General features: G+C 42.8%; 1 protein-coding gene across 50 annotated transcripts in view; it reads left to right on the top strand.

The window, feature by feature from the left end:
• PTPRD (protein tyrosine phosphatase receptor type D) overlaps window positions 1-22,525 on the top strand; it is a 794,829-nt gene that overhangs the window by 48,999 nt on the left and 723,305 nt on the right. For all 50 annotated transcript variants that reach the window (XM_033173198.1, XM_033173199.1, XM_033173220.1 and 47 more), the window contains exon 2: window positions 19,254-19,301. The gene's annotated coding sequence lies outside the window, so the exon portion shown is untranslated. The remainder of the gene's footprint in view (window positions 1-19,253; window positions 19,302-22,525) is intronic.

Below are 22,525 nucleotides of genomic sequence, written 5' to 3'. Positions count from 1 at the left end.
CCTAGTGATAGATAGATAGATAGGTAGATAGATAGATATAGATAGATAGATAGATATAGAGATTTACAGTTGACACAATTGCCACTTGGTGCTCTCTCCCAAGGAGTATATCCAATATGCCTCCAAGTTATTGGAGATGAAGAGCTGAGATTATAGTTATGTGGTTGAAGACTCAAGAAGACTATGACCGAACATAGCCTAGACCCCATTTGAGAACCAAATTTGCAGCAGCGTGACAGCAAATAAATCTTACCTATTTTTCTGTAAGCGTTTCATTTAAAGAATGTGGTTTAGCAAAAATATTGGAGGTTGTTTATAAGCTCCTGTTAGTGAACCAGCAGAACTAGCAGTGACCAGTTGTGACCTGTTTAAATCAGCTTCTGCAACTTCATAGTTGATGAAGCTGGCTTGCTCAGCGAACTAGTAACCATGGTTTAGGATTGGGATGGCACTCTGAACTGTGATTAATCTAAAATGGAAGCAAAAGCACATGTGCTAGAGCAGGGGAGAAGTGAGACTGATACTTGCTGTCTCTCTTCTCATAATAATGCTAAACAATGTCCAAGCATCTCGTCTCAACATAGCCATTGGAATGAAAGAAAACATTGGTGTTGTAATTTTATTGGGGTTTTTTTTATACACCAGGGTTTGGTCTTCATTGTTTAGACCTCCACTTGGACAAATTGCACCTAAGTAAGCTGTGTCTTCTCTTCCAGCTGCATCAACCCCTTGTTTCTGGGTCCATCAACTTGTTTCCTGTGGAGCTCATTTCCTCTATTTCTCCCTTGGGCACTTGCAACTGAGTCATCCTGTTTAATGGTCCTTCAGACATGGGGATAATGTTCAATAACACTCCCATCTCCTGAGGTTGTAAAAGTCATTAGCCCTTGTCTCTGTGAAATCCCTGCCATCTAAAATTGACTCTTTTCTTCTAATTATGCAATATAATGACCCAAATAGGGGTTTAGGCATCTGGCAAAACAATCCTATACATGTTTACTCAGAACTAAGTACCACTGTGTTCATTGGGGCTTATTCTCTAGAAAGGGTGTTTAGGATTGCAATCTGAAGCCCTCCCACATGTAGAGTTGCATGCTTCTAAAACACTTTTGTTTTTGCTGACAAGTTGGGACTGTATGTACATATGTGCAAGTGCTTTTTTTTTTTAGTATCAGGGGAATATATATCCGTTTGTGACCCTTAATTTTTCATTTAAGAGAAGGCATCATTGAATTTGGCTCTGTATTTCTCAAGCACTTCATACGTAGATGGAAGTGGGGAGACTATTTGTTTTCTAGTCTACAGAACCTTTCTGTACTTCTATTGTACTCTTGAATTCGCTACATTATTTTATCTTCTATGCACCAGACAATGCACAGCTGAAGAATGTTGGTATTGTATTAGAATGGTACTGCTTGTTGTTCTTTAAAATGTTTTTAATCATGCAAAATCAAGAGGGGCTTGTTTGACTTCATTTTATTAGAAAATGTTTTGTACAAATAGACAGTGAAGATAACTTTATATCAATAATCAGATTAATAATCCATATTTATTGGAACAGTTAACTATCACTTCTGCCAGGTTCTCTCCAGTGATTCAGGATTACCCAGTTTTGAAATAAAACCTTTGTGCGCTGTGTGCACAAATAATTTTGTTATGCATGGGAAGATAAAAACATTGAATTAATTTTGGGACTGGCTTACTGAAACTTCTGCAGTCAAAACTCTGCTGGAGCAGATGAAATAAAGGACTGCAAGTTTTGCACACCCCAGCATCCAAATAATTCATTGACTGAGAGCTGAACAAAAACTTAGGATAGTTAATCTTATTAGCAAGGAGAAAGATGCAAAACTGTGCATGCTTAGTGGATGATAAGCAATATTTGTTTTCGAAATGGGTATATATGTTTCCCAAATAAAGGTCTAGCACAGGGATGGGGAACCTCCAGTCCATAATTTCCAATCACATTTGGAGTTCCGGCAAAATCAGATTGAAAATAACAAAACAGCTATAGACATAGCTGCTGATATTTTACCCTGTAATTCAAGACATTTACCAAAGTCAGGGCACAAGGGAGCAATGTGTCTCTTTTGTCTCTTGAAGTTCCATGAAAGCTCAAAATGTCCCCGTTTTCTCCTTATGGGGTCACTCCATTTGTGGAAAATTCCAGTAAAATCACTGCTGTATATCAGTCTCTCTCTTAGGTAGAAGTCTGAGGCCCTGGGATCAGACACTTCTAACCATAAATGGTGATTTCAATAAGCTTAAGAAAGGAGAGCTGTGATTGAAAGCAGGCTGAAGATAGCAGGTGTACTTTCAGCAGCTCACCCCTAGGATGGCTGTGACATAACCAATAATAATTCAACCTACATAGTCTCATCCAGGGGTCAACAAACTTTTTTCAGCAGGGGGCCGGTCCACTGTCCCTCAGACCTTGTGGGGCGGCAGACTATGTTTTTTTTGGGGGGGGTGTGATGCAAGAGCACCACGAGCCCCAATGGCTGCTTTCCTGTGTCTTGCAAGCAGTAGGAGCTGGCGGTGGCGGGACGATGAGTGGCGTGCGAAAGGGCTCCGGAGAGGGGCTGCTTAAAATGGTGGGCTTTCGAGTGCTGCTGCTGCTGCTGCTGCTGGGGCCAACAAAGCCCAGCCCCCTTCCTCCTCTAGGCAGGGCAGGGAGAAGCCAGGAGGAGGGAGGGAGGAGGCGCTGCTGCCACCATGTGAGGGAGAGGGAAAGAATGATTCATGCGCTGGCGATCCACGTGGCGATTCCCAGACCATCTGTGGGCCAGATCCAGAAGGCTATTGGGCCTGATCTGGCCCGCAGCCCTTAGTTTGCTGACCCATGGTCTCAGCAATCTCAGGGGCTAACTTGTTTCTCCAGTCTTGTAACAGCTCTCCACTTCCCATAGGCATCTGGTTGGCCTCTGCGATGATGGTATAGAAAGGCCATTGGCCTCAGCCAGCAGGTTCTTCTTATGATCTTATGTGCAGTAGACTGCGGTGAGCCCAGGATGCAGGAGCTGTAGAACAAATCTGTAATCAGGAACAACAGCCAAGTTAGGATGGCAGGGCAAGCCAGAAGGCAGGTTTGAGAGACAAACTAGACATCCAACTCAAAACGTCATTGCTTGAGAAGAGTTGCCACATATGCACTACTGTTATATAACAATATGCAGTACTATCTTGTTGACAGTAGCCTTCCTTGACATTGAAATATGAAAGGGAGGAAGAATTTTCTTTTTAAGCAAGTTACAGGTGGGTAGCCGTGTTGGTCTGCCATAGTCGAAACAAAATAGGAAATTCTTTCCAGTAGCACCTTAGAGACCAACTGAGTTTTTTCTTGGTATGAGCTTTCATGTGCATGCACACGAAAGCTCATACCAAGAACAAACTCAGTTGGTCTCTAAGGTGCTACTGGAAAGAATTTCCTATTTCTTTTTAAGCAAGTTCTCCAAGGCTCCCTTCAGCGTTGCTTCAGCTAGATCCAGCCATTGTTCAACAACCACTTTCTTCGCTAAATTTATGTCCACTCTAAGCCAAATTTAGGCTTCAATTAGTTTTTGAGTTCATTTAAAACAGAGTTTATGCACATGCCTACTTAGCTTTTCTGAATTTTGTGCATATTAGCTTCTTTAAATAAATCTCAGAGGGTCATGAAGTAACCCTGGTGGAATTGTACTTTCCTCAAGCTTGCATGTTCTATACTGAAAAGGTGTAGCTTTGAAATTACCCCTGAAATGTCTGGGTTTTTATCATCTTACAATAAAATAGAAAGAACAGAAAATAAACCATTTATCAGGGAGAACCTTTGACTAAAAGCTTTTAACAGAAACTAAGCGGACAGCATTAAACTTGAGCAGCACAGGTTAAAATGATAATAGCTCAGGCCCATTTCATTATTTTGCTCCCGACAGTCATGTGTTTTCCTTGCTTTAAGCCTTATTGCATGTACATAAGATCACTATTTGGAGACACATCTTGTCCGAAAGATTTTTAGAAACCTCAATTTAATGATGCCCTCAAGAGAAACATGTCCTTAAAAAAATAAGAGCACTCTCCAGAAAACTCTTGGCAATACACGCAGCATTTCCATCATGTCAAGACAAGGCACCCTGAGCTGTCAATAGTGTCTGCCATATAAAAATTGCACCAAATCTGAGACATGTTTCCCTTTATACTTTTTTTTTGTTTAAAAAAAGGGTTCTCCTAAGTGTACAATATACACTCCAGATATTCTGTGTGTGCAAGTGTTCTGGCCCATAAATAGGTCAGTATACAGTAACCATTGCGGTCATCTTGTTCCTAAAGATTAAGAAGGGCAAGACATATTGCTGCGGCAATATCTAAACTGGGTCACCTTTCGTTGGGTTAGGTATAGCATCACACACAGAACTTCACAACACTAATTCAGTTATACAAAGTGCAATGGGGCAAGTGACTGCAATTATAAATGGCTTTGGGCCATTTCAGAAGACATAGAATATGTTATATGTTAAATATATATTGTTATATGCAATATATATATATTAATAGGCCATAGAATGAATTGTAGCCATTCTTGCCCAATGAACCATAATCTTCTTACTCTTCTTCCAAATCTGTTTACTAAGGAGTATTGTCTTGAAAGCTTGAATATTGAAACAGCAGCAGAGGTTAGTGTAGAAAAGAAAGAAAGAAAGAAAGAAAGAAAGAACCTTAAGTATTACATATAGGATAAAATGCAATTATATTAGACTGAGTTTGACTCACATCCAACAGATTTAAATCAACAGATTTTCACTGCAATTAAATGGGTATCAAATTACAACTTATGGTATTGTGCACTGTGCACATACACCTCACCCTCGGGAGCAGAGAAGAGGGAGACCAGGCCAGTTATGGTTAAAAACAGACTGCAATGTTATTGATTACAGCAAGTAAGCAGGGTTGGGTAGGCATAGAGCAAGGATCAGTAATCAGACCACACTAGCTGTTGGATGCTTGGCTCCATCCCCAATGGTCTATGCAGTGGCAGAGCAAGTCGATCAGGCACCTGGGGCAGTGGGTGTGCCCTGCATCTGGGGGTGGGGCCAGCCACCCGCAGGGTGGGGTAAGCCGGGGCAGGACGCTCTGCGGGGCCTCCAACGATGTCTGCTTGCCTCCTCCCACTCAGCCATGCTACAGCTGAGGGGGAGATGGCGGGCAGACCATTTGGGGCCACGGAGCCTGCAGGTGCCCAAGGCACCACGTCACTCCCAGGAGAGACGTGTGGCTCAGACACACTGCAGACCCCGTGGTGAGTGCCGCCCAGAATTTTGTCAAACCCCCCCAGTGGTGACACCCAGTGCGGCCCGCCCCCACCGCACCCCCTTCCTCCACACGTGGGTCTATGGTCCCCACTATGGCACAGGCCATGCATCTGGGCCCCACCTGGCAATCTGGGCTGGATGGTGAAATAACTGTGTCTGCCTCAGCCATGGCCTAGACCAAATGCACTGTTCCCAAGGTCACATAAAGCCCCCCCCCCTTAAGTTAAAAATCCTACCCAAATACCTTTTCCCACCCCTATTTGTGACAGACATATGAACACTGAAAAGTAGAAATAGCTCATGCTGCTGAGGAAGAGAAAACCTCAGCACCAATGCCATTCTGTCACGGACCAGGAATCGGCTTCACCTGCTGAGCAGCAGCCTGAAGGAGCAGAAGGCGAAGTGACTCCACCTGCTGTTGATCAGCCTTCTTGCTCCTGATGAGAACCAGGTGGCTCCAGCTTTCTTGAGCAGGGTTTTCAGGCTCAGTCAGTTGCTGGAAACAACATTCGTCGTTCCTGACCAGACTTGCTGCTTCTTGTTTCTTGCAACCTTAGACCATTGGGCTTTCTTGACCCCTAGATTGTCTGACTATGTGAACTGATATACTCCTGACCTTAGGACTGGACCAGACCTTGTATACAGACTTTGCCTCTAGGTAAGTACCCCCCTGAGACTCTGCTGGTTGGCTGGCTTTTACCTCCACTGAGCTCTGCTGTAGCTGGCAGCACAGGACTACGTCACAATTGGGTATGAGAAAACAATCCTTGCCAGTGACCAACTGTGTTCCCAGCAAAGGCTTAGCCCAAAAGGTCTAATCCTCATTGGGCTATTTCTATTGCCCCTTTGTCTCTTTAAAGAACAGCATAGTTGTGTCCTATACTCCTCAAGATCCCCTGGACATCAATATGCTGATGGACTCCCACTAATCCCCCCCCTTTTTGCTCCATTTCTATCGGTACGGCCAGAATTTGCTTTTGGAAAGCCTTGTTTATTTATTGCAATATGGCCCCTCTATATCCTATTTTAAATGGTTTACAAACAAAGCAGAGATCTGAAATTCTTATTTCCTACTCCCATGACAATACCATAAAAACCTAACGGTTTCGCATTCTGCATTGCCTAAGTTTATTACTTTGGAAAACAGAAGGTGATTACTAAGCATTTAATGTAATATATATATATATATATATATATATATATATATATATATATATATATGCCTGAATAACCTCAGAACAGTTGCTGCTGAACAGTTCATGCTTCAGATACACCTAAGGCCTAAACAGAGGGAGCTGCCAGTCAGCATAAAAGGTAAAATGGCTGGATTTTCAAGTCAGATTAAATGTTAGGCGAATATTGCTAAACAGACTAAAACAATGGAAAGAGAGAGCCTCCTCTTATCAGAAGCTGCCTTCAGGTCTATTGGCCAATAGTTCAAATGCTACTATCCGTTTTACTTTGTGATTTGTGGTCACTTAACCACAGCTGTGAGACCTTCAGGCCAAGGACTAAGAGAAGCTGCTTTTCACAGCAGACACATATTGAGAAGGTTAAGGGAAGAATTATGTGGGCAGTTGGGTTGCACAGACTGACTGGTTTTGCAGCAGGAGAGAAGCTATTCTGAAAGCTAGTTTCCTTTTCTTGTAATACACTGCTAAGAAAGAAGGTGACTGTGATTATATTTACTGCTAAAAGATAACTTGTGGGCAGTCTCACCTATAGTTTAACAACTGCGGATATTAAATTGGTGTTCAAACCTCAACTAATTGCCTCACCCCCACCCCTCCCCCCTCCCCAAAAAACAGGTCCATGAGCAGTATCCTAAGTTACTCCAAAGTGGATATCATTTGTAACCCTGGTTATACAGAGCTTAAAAGGTCAGAGGTCCCCTTAAGAGCACTTCTGGCAGCTGCTCCTTTATGAAACCTTCGAAGGTGGGAGATGGCAGTGGAAGCTCTGTTTCTCCCTCTATCCCATTGCAATGCCCCTCGGGGAAAGACCAGTTGGTCTGTAGACCAGGTTTTCTGGCGTACCAGTAAAAGCAGGGGTCAGCAAAGTTTTTCAGAAGGGGGCTGGTCCACTGTCTCTCAGACCTTGGGGGGGCGAACTATTTTGGGGGGGGGATGATGCAAGAGCACCACAAGCCCTGGTGGCTGCTTACCTGTGTCTTGCGAGTGGCAGGGGCTAGGGGTGGCAGTGGAGGGACAATGAGTGGTGCGTGAAAGGGCTCCGGAGAGGGGCTGCTTAAAATGACAGTCGCTCGAGCGCTGCTGCTGCTGCTGGCACCAACAAAGCCCAGCCCCCTTCCTCCTCTAGGCAGGGCAGGGAGAAGCCAGGAGGAGGGAGGGAGGAGGCGGTAGGGACACAGTGGGAGGGAGAGGGAAAGAACGTGCGCCCTGACGATTGCAGTGATTTCCGGACCGTCCGCAGACCGAATCCAGAAGGCCATTGGCCCTGATCCAGCCTGTGGACCTTAGTTTGTAGACCAGGTTTTCTGGCATAGCAGCAAAAGGATCCGAGATAAGCGTGCATGTGTATGGAATTTCATTAAGAGATTTTTAACATATTGAGCAATAAAATCCAAACTCTTTTATAGAAAGATAATGAAATGCAGTACATAAAAAGAAAATAATATAAAGAAAAGTATTGCAACGAATCCCCTTTTGTGTTAATTGTTTTTATTTTGGTGGTGATAGTGAGATGCCCTTGTTCCTAAACAGCAGAGATGTCTACTTGTACATAAACAATACTGAAATGAGATCAAACACTTTGAAAGAATGGCTTTATAATATTCTTGTATATTTCATCTACACCAAAAGCTACCTTTCAGAGGCTAATCTAAGCATTCACCATAGTGTTCTTGTTTACACAATGATGATATCACACAATTAATCAGTACTCTATTTGGGGTTTTGTTTGTTTATAATGCTATTAGCATTGCATTGGATAGTTTGCAGAAAGCAGATTGACTCCTTAATGCATTAAATCCATTGAAAAGATATTTCAGACTAAATTGCTCTGGCTTCTTATTTGTCATTGTATCATTTGTGAGAACTAAAAATCAATCATCCATTGTGCTTTTTTGCTATGCGGGGGGGGGGGAGCTCATAGTCACAGTGCAAGGGAATTTCATGAAGCTATAGAGAGAAAGCAACAATTGTAAGCACCTTCTAGTAAATACTGAATAAAATATGGATAATACTTTTCATGTGTTTTCATATAAACTCTTAAGCCTATAAAGAACACTTAGGGCAGGAGTGCCAGCTTGACTCTGTGACTGTGGGTGCCTGGGGCCTTGGGTGCCATGCAGTGTGCCATGCGGCCTTGGCATTGAAATTTGTGGGTGCCGGCCCCTTCATGGAGAATTTTGTGAGTGCTCAGGCAATGGCGGAGCTTCATGCTCCGGCACTGGGGGGGTGGAGAGCAGGCGGGGCTGGTGAAAGTCCTGGGGGCGGGGCACACACCTGCAGAGGTGTGACGTGCATCCTGGGGGCGTGGCGCCCAGCGTGGGCAGGGGGCAGCCGCAATGGCACCCCATCAGGATTGCGCTGCTGGGGGCAGTGCGTTTCCCCCCCCACTCCTCTTCCTCCACCATGTGCTCGGGCACCCTGGGCCTCAGGGATTTGGCACCTATGACTTAGGATGATATTCAATTGCAGCAGGAGACTTACACAACAGCCATTCTAGGACTTCCCGAGCCCTTACATTCGAGCCTGATCACTAAACTTATCCAGTGGAGTACTGTTAGTTGCCCCACATATTACAAAGACAAGACTGGCCTCAACCAGAAATCAAACAGTGTTGCTGGTCCCATGCTGTGGAACTTTTTTTCAGCAGAGATTCAGAGATCTCGTGAAGACTTCTTTATGCCTATGCAGCTAGGGTTGGTGATCATTAAGCTTGTTGAACTTCCACTTGCATAAACACAAATGATTTCTAGGAAACGTATTTCCAGGAAGTATGTTTAGCGTTTTGTAGCTTTAATAAAGTTTATCTGCAATAAGCTATGGAGGAACAATATTCCATACGAACTATTGCTGCAAGCTGCAGGAAACCCCTCTTTGCTGCCACTGTTTTGTCGAAAATAATCCCACACTTTAGTGTTTGTTTTCTTTGCTTAAGATATAACCTTTTACTTATCTCTCTCTCTCGTTTACTGCTGCCACCATACATTTAAATACTAGGTCAATTATGTGCCTCTGTTTACCCAACAGTAACTGTGGATAACTGTGGGACAAAAGTGGCTGAATTGCAACTAATCACCAAACTTAAAACCATGGAGAAACCTGGTCTGAACAAAGACATTGGGTTCTTATCTCATTATACATGACAAAGCTATCTTTAGCCATCTCACCCCTTGCCTTTCCCTGCAAGACTAATTGCAGCCGTTAAGAGTCGTCAGCAGCTTTTCCACACCTATCAGTGATCACCCATTCCCACCACCCTTCTGAGTAATACCCCTCCCCACTCCCTCTCTGTATTTAAGGGTTTGGTGACTTCCGTCTCAGTGTATCTGAAGAAGTGTGCATGCACATGAAAGCTCATACCAAGTACAAACTTAGTTGGTCTCTAAGGTGCTACTGGAAGGACTTTTTTATTTTATTTTGTGGGACAAAACAGCACAGTTTCTACTTTAATGGTATAACAAAGTAAATCATATTTTTTTCAAAATAATTTTTATAAACATGGATACTATGAACTTAGTAACAGTTTCTTTCACTCAGAATAGTTTCAAAATAAGGTTTCTGTTTCTTTAACCATTTTGCTCGAGTGATTCAGTTCCTCCCCCTTTTCAAACCTACAGCAATTTCCCCTAAGCAACCCGTACCCAGTTAACATTGATCAGCTAGGCACGGGGGGCTGTCCACAACCACCTCCCTCTGGAGTCTCCCCAGCTTCTTTCAGGAGTTCTGAAGTATTTACAAGGATCCAACAACCTCAGATGCTCAGCAATCTCACGGACCCTTGGCTTCAGAGCTGTCTTGGAGGTTTCCTCTTGGGACACACGCTCTTCTATGCAGACCCCTTAGCTCCAGCCAGTGATTTCAGTTCTTGGCTTCTCTCGGGAGTCCTTAGCCTCATGGTCCCCTGCCTGAATTCAGCTTCTTCCTTCAGTTGAATCTTCTGTCCTCTTCTGTGCACGCCGGCTCATTATTCACTGTGCTGTGAGAACTGCTCTTTATGCTATGTGGTAACTATAGCAAAAGGGACCCAGGTGGCGCTGTGGGTTAAACCACAGAGTCTAGGGCTTGCTGATCAGAAGGTTGGCGGTTCAAATCCCTGCCACGGTGTGAGCTCCTGTTCCCAGCTCCTGCCCACCTAGCAGTTCGAAAGCACATCAAAGTGCAAGTAGATAAATAGGGAGCGCTCCGGCAGGAAGGCAGACAGTGTTTCCGTGCACTGCTCTGGTTCGCCAGAAAGCAGCTTTGTCATGCTGGCCACATGACCCGGAAGCTGTCTGCGGACAAACGCCAGCTCCCTTGGCCTATAGAAGATGAGTGCTGCAACCCTAGCGTCGGACACGACTGGACCTAATGGTCAGGGGTCCCTTTACCTTTACCTAACTATAGCAAAGCTGTCCATGACATGTAGTGATGATGACTCTCCTGGGTCTAAGAAATAAGTTCGCTGGCAGGTCCAGCTCCAGGTTTGTGAGAGAGACTGCCATGGTGCCCTGCGGTGGGTCTTCAACTTGCTGTACAATCAGCTCAAAATAGTATTGCGTATCTTCATGCAGAGTGTGAGATTGTAAACTGGCTATTCCTGAAAATCCCATCATATTTTGTTCCATTCTAGCTGTTACGGCAAAGGAAGCATTAATACTTAATCAGATTTTATAAGCGGCAGAAAGGCTTGATAATTTTGCTTCAAACTATTCTAAATGGTAATCAGGTGTTAGATTTCTTTTCTCTGACCAGGAGGGACTAGCCATTGAGGCATAATTCCACTCCCCTCGAAGCTAGCATGGCCCATGATTTTGCTAAGGTTGCACCTATAAATTATCATTTATATGGCAAAATTGCTACATAAGGAGCTTTACAACGTGCTTCCGACAATCCTCAAAATGATCGTTTTATAGATGCAAAGGAAAAGACAATATTTTTGATAAGACCACCCAATTTCTTTCATCGAACTGCAATTAGAACTCATCATAATTGTAGTAAGTGTACAACATTTGATAGAACTTAGAGGTTTGTTTGATTTTTTTTAAAGTAGACCTCATAACTCCCTGTTTGTTTTTTTTAGGCACCATTACCTAGAGGCAGTTCCAGAATGCAGTCTGATTGAACTAATGTCCTTCCTTTACCCTGTGGACCAATTGAATCAATGCAGTAAGGAATCAAGTATGCTTAAATAAAATGCCCAGTGAAGGATGCTGAGCAATGAGAATGATGACCACTATTAACGTTTTGGTGAAGACTAAGAAAAGTAGTGACTAGGATAAATAACATGGGTAGTAAGGACAGAAAATATTCAAAATATAATGGCTGTTAGCTTTTAATGGACAGAAGTAATTAGTTCAGGAAATGGTATATAATTCCTTTTTTATTTTGTGTCACCCAGTTCCTGTTCTTTCTGTGTATTAATTGCATTAGCTACTGGCCTTAGCAGTACTAGATGTAAATATAAATACAATAATTTAATCCAATTCCTCCTTCCCCATGGAGCACCCGGTACCACCTTCCATGCTATTTTGGAATGTCCTTGACTTTGACCAGATTTGGAGGGGCACAAGGAACTGAAGCAGAAAGGAGGAATTAGCAAAAATTGCCTCTTTCCTATTAAACTTACTGGAGGTCTCTGCTGAATCAAAGCTATTACCATGAGTGGAGTGGCAGCACTGGATTCCAGCCCATTTTTTAAATCTAGTAGACTTTTTGCATAACTTACCTGCTACCAGTACATACAATATCACAACCTTGATAGAATCATAGAGTTGGAAAGGACCTCAAGGGTCATCAAGTCAACCTTCTGCAATGCAGGAATCTCAACTAAAGTATCAATGCATCATTCCACCAGATACAAATCTAGTAACAGTTATCTTGTTCAACCCATGTTTTACCAGCTCACACAAATATTATGCAGGACTTTGTCAAAAGCCTTACTGAAATCAAGATACACTATGTCCACAACATTCCCCTGATCCACCAAGCTTGTAACTCCATAAAAAGGGGGGCGGGGAGAAATTAATTTCATCTGCCATGTCTTGTTTTTAAGAAACTCATGCTGGGTCTTAATAATTCCTGTTGAGTCTTCAACAAGAGAAAATGCTAATTGAGGAATAACAGTCACATATAGTACCATTTCCAATGTAGTTCTATTTTTTCAAAGAAAATCTAACCACAGGGTAAAAAATAAGTGAAATGAAATATAGTGGAATAAGTCCTTTATGAAATTCACCCTGCAGACACACAAATGAAGTTCAAAGGGAGTGGCCCATTGGGCATATTCACAGCCAGCTGGGCGGGTTTTTTCTTTTCTTTTTAACATAGAAAGTTTTGTGGTTAATGTGAGTGTGCTACCACCAGGCTTATTTTACTGCTGACTCTGTATTTTACTGTAGACTGTTGTCTGAGTTTACTGAATTTTAAAACTGTTTTAATTATTGACTGCGGTCAGTTGGAAACAGCAAGCTTCACAGCTAAGGGGGGCTTTATCTAATTTCATCCCCATTTCTCTCTCCATTCCCTACACATTCCCTGACCCGTTCAGAAGGGTCCTCCAATCATCAGAGTTTTTAAAGGTTGACAGCACCGGTGACAGGAATAGGGCTTCTAACCAAGCTCATTATGCATAAATTTGTCTGGATCCAACCCAATGTATATAAAGGTGATCACTTATAGGAACCGTATTTTCGAGCAGGACTCCTTTGCCATTAACAGGTGTAAAACTGGTATATATAAAAACATGGTAGAAAAAGCTGCACTTGGTGGCCTTCAGCTAGTAATACAGCTTTTAATGGTACTGAGCTTTTACCAGAGAACAAGGCAGTGATTCTGGCAAATCATGGTTCTCATAAACCGTTCTTTACCATTATAGCTGAACTGGGACACACACACTTTCCCTCCTGGGTATGTGGTTGAAGTTTTCTGTGCATAGAAATTCACTTGAGCAAGATCGCTTTGAAAAACAAGAACCTATATTTTCCTTTATCAAAACATGGTTTACATGAATAAACATCATACTGTTTCAAGGGTTATTGGCTGTGCATGAAGTCACCCATATCTTAGTCATTTATTTTAAAACTGGTGTGATGTATTTATTTTTGTCCTGACAAATTAAAAAAGGGGGATTAAAAAGTTGTTCCTTTGTTTTTTTTCTGTTGTCTTGCATGTGCCATTTTTCAGTTTAAGATGAAAAGGCTTTTATATTTCTACAGAACATAGCAAAACCGTAACATAACTTTTAACATGTGGACTCTATAAAGTAATATATTCCAGAATACAGATGGTTAACCTTACTACACTGGGAACACATTACAGTATTGCTCAGTGCAGAAATTCTTTAGGCTCTGGTACCAGTGGGAGCTGTTTGAAACCTGCAGCTGAGAATACTGAACAGCAGCGATCCAGATGAGCTCTACAAGTTCTTCCCTTTTTACCAAATGTTTGCCAGCTAATCAAGTAGGGTATTTGGGGGTTTTTTAATTCAGTTTTCTGACAATATGAATTGATAATACAGGTGAAACTCGAAAAATTAGAATATCGTGGGAAAATTCCATTTAGGTAAGCAATTGTTTTGATTAGCTACTGGAGTCTAATATATGAGCTAGACTCATGACATGCAAAGCGAGATACGTCAAGCCTTTATTTGTTATAATTGCGATGATTATGGCGTACAGCTGATGAAAACCCCCAAGTTGAAATTGTTAATTTGGGGTTCTCATCAGCCATAATCATCACAATTATAACAAATAAAGGCTTGACATATCTCGCTTTGCATGTCATGAGTCTAGCTCATATATTAGTTTCACCTTTTAAGTTAATTACTGAAAGAAACGAACCTTTCCACGATATTCTAATTTTTCGAGTTTCGCCTGTGTATCATGTCTTATTTGCACATATGTCTGGAACGTCAAAGGGATGCTGAAAATACCTAGAAGGGCTTCAGCATTTTGCTGCCTATCAAAATAGTTTTAAGTAGAATCGCTACCTAATATTGCCAGAAGCAAGCTTAGGGGTTCCACTGCAGGTGTGCCATCTGAGGAGTAGCATGGGGACAGTCTCCTTGGCCCTCCCCACATCACTTTTGCTGCTTCCATAGTTCTCTATGCGATGGGGGGCTACATTTATTGCACCAGAAAGTCCACTCTACTCATGGGATGTCAAGTTTCTAAATTGCACGAGGAGTCAACATGATTAGGAAGGGCTTCCCACTGCAGACATACACAGAGGCCTGAGGGAGCAATGATGTTGACACAGCACAGGGAACAAAACCAGGGAGCACATCTGCACTTCCCCTCTTCTCATGTAAGGAGGTATGCCTGAAGAGAATTTAAGACTACAGTGGTACCTCCGGTTATGAATGGGATCCGTTCCAGAGGCCTGGCCGCATCCCCGAAACTTCGTAACTGGAGGCGCCATTCTGCGCACATGCGCGGTGCGATTGAGCGCTTCTGCGCATGCAATTGAGCCCTTCTGTCATGTGCGTGCAGCCAAACCTGGAAGTATACACTTTCCGGGTTTGCCGCGTTGCAACCTGTAGTTTACGTATCCAGAGGGATACATAAGCAGAAGGTACGGCTGTACCAAAATTCCTCAGGTCATGTGGGCGAGATGAGGGCATGTTCCTAGTTGCCCAGCGTTGCTGTTTTCTGAAGGATAACAGCACAGTATTGATGGTAATACAGTTTTCTGCTGTTTAAATCCTTGTTTCAAAGTTCATGGCAAATTGATTTCATAAGACAAGTGTTCTAACACCCACCCACCCACCCCTTACTCGAGATACCTCTAGAAACAACATTGAACAGAAGAAATGTTTCTTCTTACAACCAAGCAAACAGCAAGAACTCAGGAGGATACATCAGGTTGCGTCATAAAGTTGACATATCTTGTCACTTCTCCATTGCTCCCGAGAAATGATTGCTCTCTCACTTTGCACCTGTGGTTTGGGTTTTTGGCTTTTGATAGTCACTGTATAGATCATTTATCTACTTGCCTGGTATTTTCTTGAAGGCTTCCAAGAAACATACATTTTATTCCTGTGCCCCAGGAAGCAATAGTACTTTGTGCAATTATATTATTTCACTTGTCTTGCTTTGATGCATATGTGTATGTTGTTGTTGTTTTATCTGAGTGGCATGATGGTTTGAGCCATCTGGATGTTTTATTACAATATTCCTTGAAAAGTTCACTGCTGCTTATTCAGCTTTCACTGCAGTTTTGAGTTAATAGTTAGGCATTCAAGGTTTTGTATGGAAGTGCTACTATTAATAATACTTTCTGTGTGCACCCTTGAGATTCCATATCTCATCCTCCCTTCATGGGTAGTAACAGATAGTCAAGACAATGGATATGAGCTTGAAATCTAATCTATATCCCCAGAAACAAGGGCCCAGAATCAACACATTTACCGTTTCAGCATATGTTGAGAACCTTTCTCTTCACCTTGGTATTTTCTGACATGTGAGGCCAGGCACTATGGCTTTAATAATTTTTTGGTTATTGATTATTTTTGCACATTATGGGTTTTTAATTATACTGTATATTTGCATATTTATTGCTTTACATTTTATCATTGTGCACCATCTGGAAATGTGAGCATGGCGAGCAGCATATAAATATTTTAAAATATTACACAAATGGGAGGAATGAGGTAAAAGAATGAGATGGTAGCTTTTGGTGTGTATTACTTGCAGATGCACTCACAGTGACACCCTTCCCCCTCCCCCACCCACACACCTCCAGAGAGCAAGGCCTGAGCAAAGAAGGTGAACAAACTGGACAGGATGACATTCTTGGATTTTAAAAATTGGTCATAACTTTATTGATTTCAGATGTAGGTTGGATTTGGCTTAGGCATTGGGTGTATATCCTTCACAGCGCACGCACCCCCCCCCCCCGTTTATGACGCAACCTGATGTATCCCTCCTGAGTTCTTGCTGTTTGCTTGGTTATAAGAGGAAACATTTCTTCTGTCAATTTTGTTTCTAGAGGTATCTCGAGTAAGGGGTGGGAGGGTGGGTGTAGAACACTTGTCTTATGACAGGGTCGAACCCAGAATTAACAGGTCCTCCACAAACCACAAATCTACATGGATAACCCTCCCAACCGCTGAAGGAAGCTATATGGCCCACCTGCCACACACCTTGGCTTTGGACAGAGACTTCCTACTAGACCCCTATAACAGGGTAACCTGTTATCACACATTTCTGAGCTGGGGGTGATGCACCATGGACCCTGAGATCAGACAGACAGCTTTAATCAGGCCCCAAGCCCCACCCACTTGACCTGGCCAGATGGCCAAGATTCAAATAAACAGATGGGGGTGGGGAGAGATATCTGCCACTCCCCAGTGGGCAACCTAAGAGTTCCTCAACAGCCAACCCCCTAACCCAGGGGCATCAACAGCTGCCTACTCTGTGACAATTCTCACTGTAGGTAGCAGATACATTAAGCCCCCATTGAGGACAGTGTTGGAGATGGTACTGAGTCTGCAGGGGATTGGCAAAAGTTGCATCTCTCCCCTCCCGCACCAGCCAGCTTCTCCACCAGTGTGCATTCACCTTACTAGTGGTTCATTCCATCCTGCCCCTCTCTGTCCCTGGTAGGCAACAGGGATGTTGCCAAGTGACTGCTGCTGCCCCATGCTGCCATTTGCAGGGTTCCTCCACTAGATCGAATGCCTCCCATGGATGGAAAGATACAGGAACCCAACAGAGACTGTGAACAAGAAAGAGAAAAGATCAGGGGGTGTTTTCCTATTGCCAACATCGAGAAGCACACACTGATGCAGTTTTATTCAGCGAGCCATAATTTTAATCTGCTTTTAGCTACTGTGTTATTTAATTTTTTTTGTAGAAAGTCTACTTGAAAATTAGCTGGGAAATGCAATGATCTGGTTAGTAAACAATCATCCTTATCAGTTACTTTTTTTTAATTAAGAAGCAATGTCAGTTGAAGATAGCATCACAGAAGTATCAGCTCTTCCTTGTTTCAGAAATTCTAATGTTTGAGGCTGCTGGAGGCTTGTCGCTTAAGTAATTTGCATTAACCATGTCTAGGAACGAGGGCATTCTGCCCAGCAACATCTGCTGCCCCTACAAGAATTAAGGTGATAAAGAGAAAACCAGGAAATTACCAGTAACTTCAGCGGAACCCTGACTCATTCAGTAGACAACACACAAAACCTGAGACATAGACATGCATCAAAAGGAAGCCCAAAACAAGGATGTTCTGGGGAACCTAAGTAATACCATAGATCCAAAAAGACTTAGTAATTTACAGAAAGGGGGGGAGAGTTTAGGGAGCTGATTATATATTATAAAGGGAAAAGGCCTTTCACTTCCCCTGGTCTGGCCCTCACATCCTGTCCACCAGTAAGTGTGGCTAGCCTTGGCTGGCAATATGTACCTCACCCCTCCTCCAAAAATATCCCACCTAGAAATGTGACTGCTTCACCTACCAGAGACTGATCAGGGCTGATCAGGTACTTGAATTCTCCTGGAAACAAGTCATGGGACTCATTCAGAAAGTAGTAGTACTTGTTATCCATATACAATCAGTTTCCCAACTGGAACAATTTCCATTACCCTCTATCAAAATTGTATTGTTAAAATGGTTGCGTGCCTCCCTGAATCTCCAATGGGTTCCAAGCACTCACCCAGGGTTGTATTTCTGTTGGGCAATCAAGTCACAATACAGACCAGTGTCTTTAAGAAATATGGTTTATTGTACACATACTTTAGACCTGGGTCTACTTTGAAGAGAGTTCAGAGCATTGCATCTCCAGAGGGGCTGTTCTTCCCAGCAGTGCAGCACTGTCGTCCAGGCATCATTTCCGTGCTTCTATCCTAGTCTGCCAAGATGGCCTCTAAATTTTCAAAAGGACACAGTATTTACTGTGTGAAATCACACTTCCTGTAATCTCCCCCTCCCGGCTCTGTTTACCCAGAGCTCTTGCAGAGGGTCATTGATTGGCCATTGTCCAGCTATTACTCCCTGATGGACCTTCTCCCCAGGCAGTTTCCTGATTTATCCTGCCTTTTCAATCTAACACCTGACATTTCCCTTCAATATTGTAAATATTATCTAAATTCTACCCATTTATTGATTTCTAACATTCCCCAATTCTAGCAGTTATGGTTGTCCTTACACCTCCAAACTCTGTTACCCCCAGATCTGTTTAAAAAAAAAAAGTTAGACAGTACCAGAAAAGTGGTGCCAGAACTCACCATGAACACCTCCCTTGTTCTCTTACAATGGCAATGGTGCCCACCTGAAAGGTGCCGGAAATGAGTTCTGGTGAGTTCCTACTGTCTCTTCGCACTCATTTGCACTTGTATGCTGGAAGAAGGCAGCTGAACAGGGAATACCAGCAAGGAGGAAGAGCAAGACTAGAAGTCTCTGGGGTTGGCAGTGAAGCAGGAGTCCATTCTCTCCTCACAGTTCAGTCTGGAATCTGCAGCTTGGTGTCATCAGTCCATTCTAACAGCATGTCATGCTCCCACCACATTTTTTGCTGCATATTTAGACTCTGATTAGAGGTGGAAATACATGTTTTAAATAAATGAATACTGCAAATTTCTATTTATTAATTTCTGGTGATAACATTATGAGTTTTATTGTGCTTAATCGCTTTTAGGTATTTTTTAAAATGGTTTCGAAATGTTTTTAATAAGCTTTTATTTTATTTTAATTGTATTGCTATTGCTGAAGTGTTGTGATTAGCATCATTTCAACACTTTCTTTGAACTTCAATATGAGATGACGTTTTCTCTGTTTCTTTTTTTGCTTGTTTCAGGTCTCAGGGTGGAGAATTTGGAACTGAATCAAAATCTACACACTCAGGGTAAGGCTGATAATTTCTGTTACCATTTTTTTTGCTGCAGTGTGCTTAATAATCTAAAAAGATTAAATTCTAGTGAGGAGGTGCTCTACTCAGAGATGGATAACAGGCATGCTTTTGCTATTCGAAGTTATTTTGAGACAGCAGGAAGTGACCGTGGCATATATGTGGGCAGATGTTTCTGCAGTTTCAGTTTTAAGAAGCCCAATAAGCTGGTCCTTGTTTTCTATCTAGAATTGGTTGAACAAATCAGTGCTTTTTGACAGAGTGATCTGTTACCATGTTTGAGCTTCAGTAGGTAGGCTTGTTGGTCTGAAGCAGTCAAATAAATAAAAAAATTGTCCAGTAGCACCTTAGAGACCAGCTAAATTTGTTCTGCGTATAAGCTTTCATGTGCATGCACACTTCTTCAAGTTTGAGCTGTTATTGTAGATCCTGTATTTTTGCACCGGCTATGATCCAGAGAAACATATGACAAACTTTTTATAGTGAGCCAAAACTTAATGTCCATGGTGAAGTCTCTCTTTGAAGTTTAGGTTAAACTCTGGTTTTTGTTTGTAGTCCTATGGTTTGGGAAAGAGTGTGATTTCAAAGTAGATCTTGAAACATGCCTGAGAGCCAGTGTGGTGTAGTGGTTAAGAGTGGTAGACTCGTAATCTGGGGAACCGGGTTCGCGTCCCCGCTCCTCCACATGCAGCTGCTGGGTGACCTTGGGCTAGTCACACTTCTCTGAACTCTCAGTCCCACTCACCTCACAGAGTGTTTGTTGGGGGGAGGAAGGGAAGGAGAATGTTAGATGCTTTGAGACTCCTTCGGGTAGTGAAAAGCGGGATATCAAATCCAAACTCCTCCTCCTCCTCCTCCTCCTCCTTCGTCTTCCTTTTAAAATGGGAGATGTTCTGCTGAAATAAATTGCAGTTATAAACACAAAAAAGATTCATGGTAAGAGATTCCATGATGGAAAAGGAATAAAGCCTACCAGAAGTAGAACGTAAAATGTCTTTATCAAGCATTATCAAAATGGTTTTCAGCAACCAAACTTTAATACCATAGCTCCAGGAAGTAAAAATGGATGCGTTTTCACTAGGGGTATGTTGTTGGGGCTTGGAACTGTTTTATATCCTATGCATTCCAAATAAACAGGGGGGGGGGGGCTCTCAAAAAACCCACAGCTCTAAACCTATTGAGAATAGTGATTTTCAGATGATTCTGTACTGCATTTTTACATGGAAGTAAGTTTGTTTAACATAATTTACCTCACAATAAGTAGCAGGCTGCTGTGATTTAACAGCCAACAAAGTAACTGTGAAAGTTGAACTGATAACCTTAGCACTGTTTCCAGAATGTTCTGCGATGTTTAAGACTGTTCTATAGGATTATGGATAATAAACTCAAGTGCTTGTTTACACAAAGAGATGCTCTAGTTAGCATTCCACTGAGATCAAGCTTATAAGGTAACATCATTTGTATTACACAAATTAGCTGTCATGCACAGAACATTTGGGCAGACAACAAAAGCCCCAAAGAGCAGAAACCCAAGCCCAGGAGAACTAGCTTGTCAGCTCTGTTTTGTGGTTTTGTGATTGTGTGAAAACAGCAGTATCAAATGGATTCCAGGAAAAGTGATATGCCTCACCACCCCCTTCCACTGTAAAAATACAACCTCAACTGTTTAAAGCCAAGTATATGGTTCCAGTGAGAGCCAGTGTGGTGTAGTGGTTAAGAGCGGTAGACTCGTAATCTGGTGAACCGGGTTCGCGTCTCCGCTCCTCCACATGCAGCTGCTGGGTGACCTTGGGCTAGTCACACTTCTCTGAAGTTCTCAGCCCACTCAACTCCCAGAGTGTTTATTGTAGGGGAGGAAGGGAAAGGAGATTGTTAGCCACTTTGAGACTCCTTAATGGGAGTGAAAGGCGGGATATCAAGTCCAAATTCTTCTTCTTCTTCTTCTTCTTCTCTTCTTCTTCTTCTTCCTTTCTTCTTCTTCTTCTTCTTCTTCTTCTTCCATTCACTAAACACCTCTGAAGGGGGTTGCAAAACTAAGGTTTTCCCTAAACAACATATATGATTCATCTGGGGGAAATGGTTTGCTGTGCCCAGTTGTCCCTGAATGTACAAATCTTGCTTTCTTTTAATATGTATTTTTTACATACATTATGATGGGGAATATTATTGTTTGGGTTATTCAAGAAACCAGGAGCTTCCTCTGCATTCCCATCATTCTTGGTCTGCTCCTTGACCAGCAGCATTTGATTAACACCTTGGGATGAAACCATATTTTGTTAACCGTTCTGATGTTGTTGCATGCCACCGCAATCTCTGAGTAGTGTGAGATTCCAGGCGTTCCAGGCCCTTACCCAGGGTTCATGTTTTCCTTTTAGAATGAGGCACAGGTGGAGACTGTGATTATTTACACATGCATACAACCCTGAGCATACGACGGAGGGGTTCACACATTATCAACCCAAAAGGGTGTTGTTTCTCCCATATCCGCAACAGAAATCAAACATTGCTCTACAGCATTGCTCTCCCTCCCTCTCCAGCTTGCTGATTTGCTTCTAGATCGCATCACTGCCATATCCTCCAACTATCCCTATTTTAATGGGACATTCCCAGAATAACAGAAATCATCCCAGCTTCATCCCGGAATGTCCTGGGGTTGAGCTGGTGCTTGCAGCCAGCACTGATGCTCGCAGTGGTGTCATGCTCTCGCAAGGGCGCAACACCGAAAGACACATTTGTTTTGGTATTGTGCTCCCACACAACCCAACTGACTCACGCGGCAACAAAAGACACACTCTGATGTCCCGATTTTCATCAGGGGAATGTTGGAGGATATCCCCTGCTGCCTCTGCACCAAACTCTGCCTTTTTCTGTTGAGGGAAGGGCCCCACCCATTTGCTGTCTCACACCGAGCCTCTTAATGCCCTTTAATGGCTCATCACTCGCTATAACCTCGCCAGGAGGCTAGACTGGCTATTCCAAGAATTAGAAGCCTTGATAAATTTCATTCTTCCTGGATCCAGGTCTTAGAAGGGTCTGGCATGCAGCTTACTTCACTCCCCCCCCCAAAAAAAAAACACACCACACCCCATAACACCATATAACAGGGATAAGGAACTATGTGGCTCTCTGGATGGTGCCATCATTCCTGACCATTGGCCATACTGGCTGGGGCAGATGGAACTTGCTAACTAGCTTACTCAAGTTACAGGTTATGTAGCCGT

Source organism: Lacerta agilis, chromosome 16 (genome assembly GCF_009819535.1).
Source record: "Lacerta agilis isolate rLacAgi1 chromosome 16, rLacAgi1.pri, whole genome shotgun sequence".
In the NCBI taxonomy this organism is placed as follows: Eukaryota; Metazoa; Chordata; class Lepidosauria; order Squamata; family Lacertidae; genus Lacerta; species Lacerta agilis.
The sequence above is the reverse complement of the archived record's forward strand: the minus strand, read 5'-3'. Positions and strand labels throughout refer to the sequence as shown.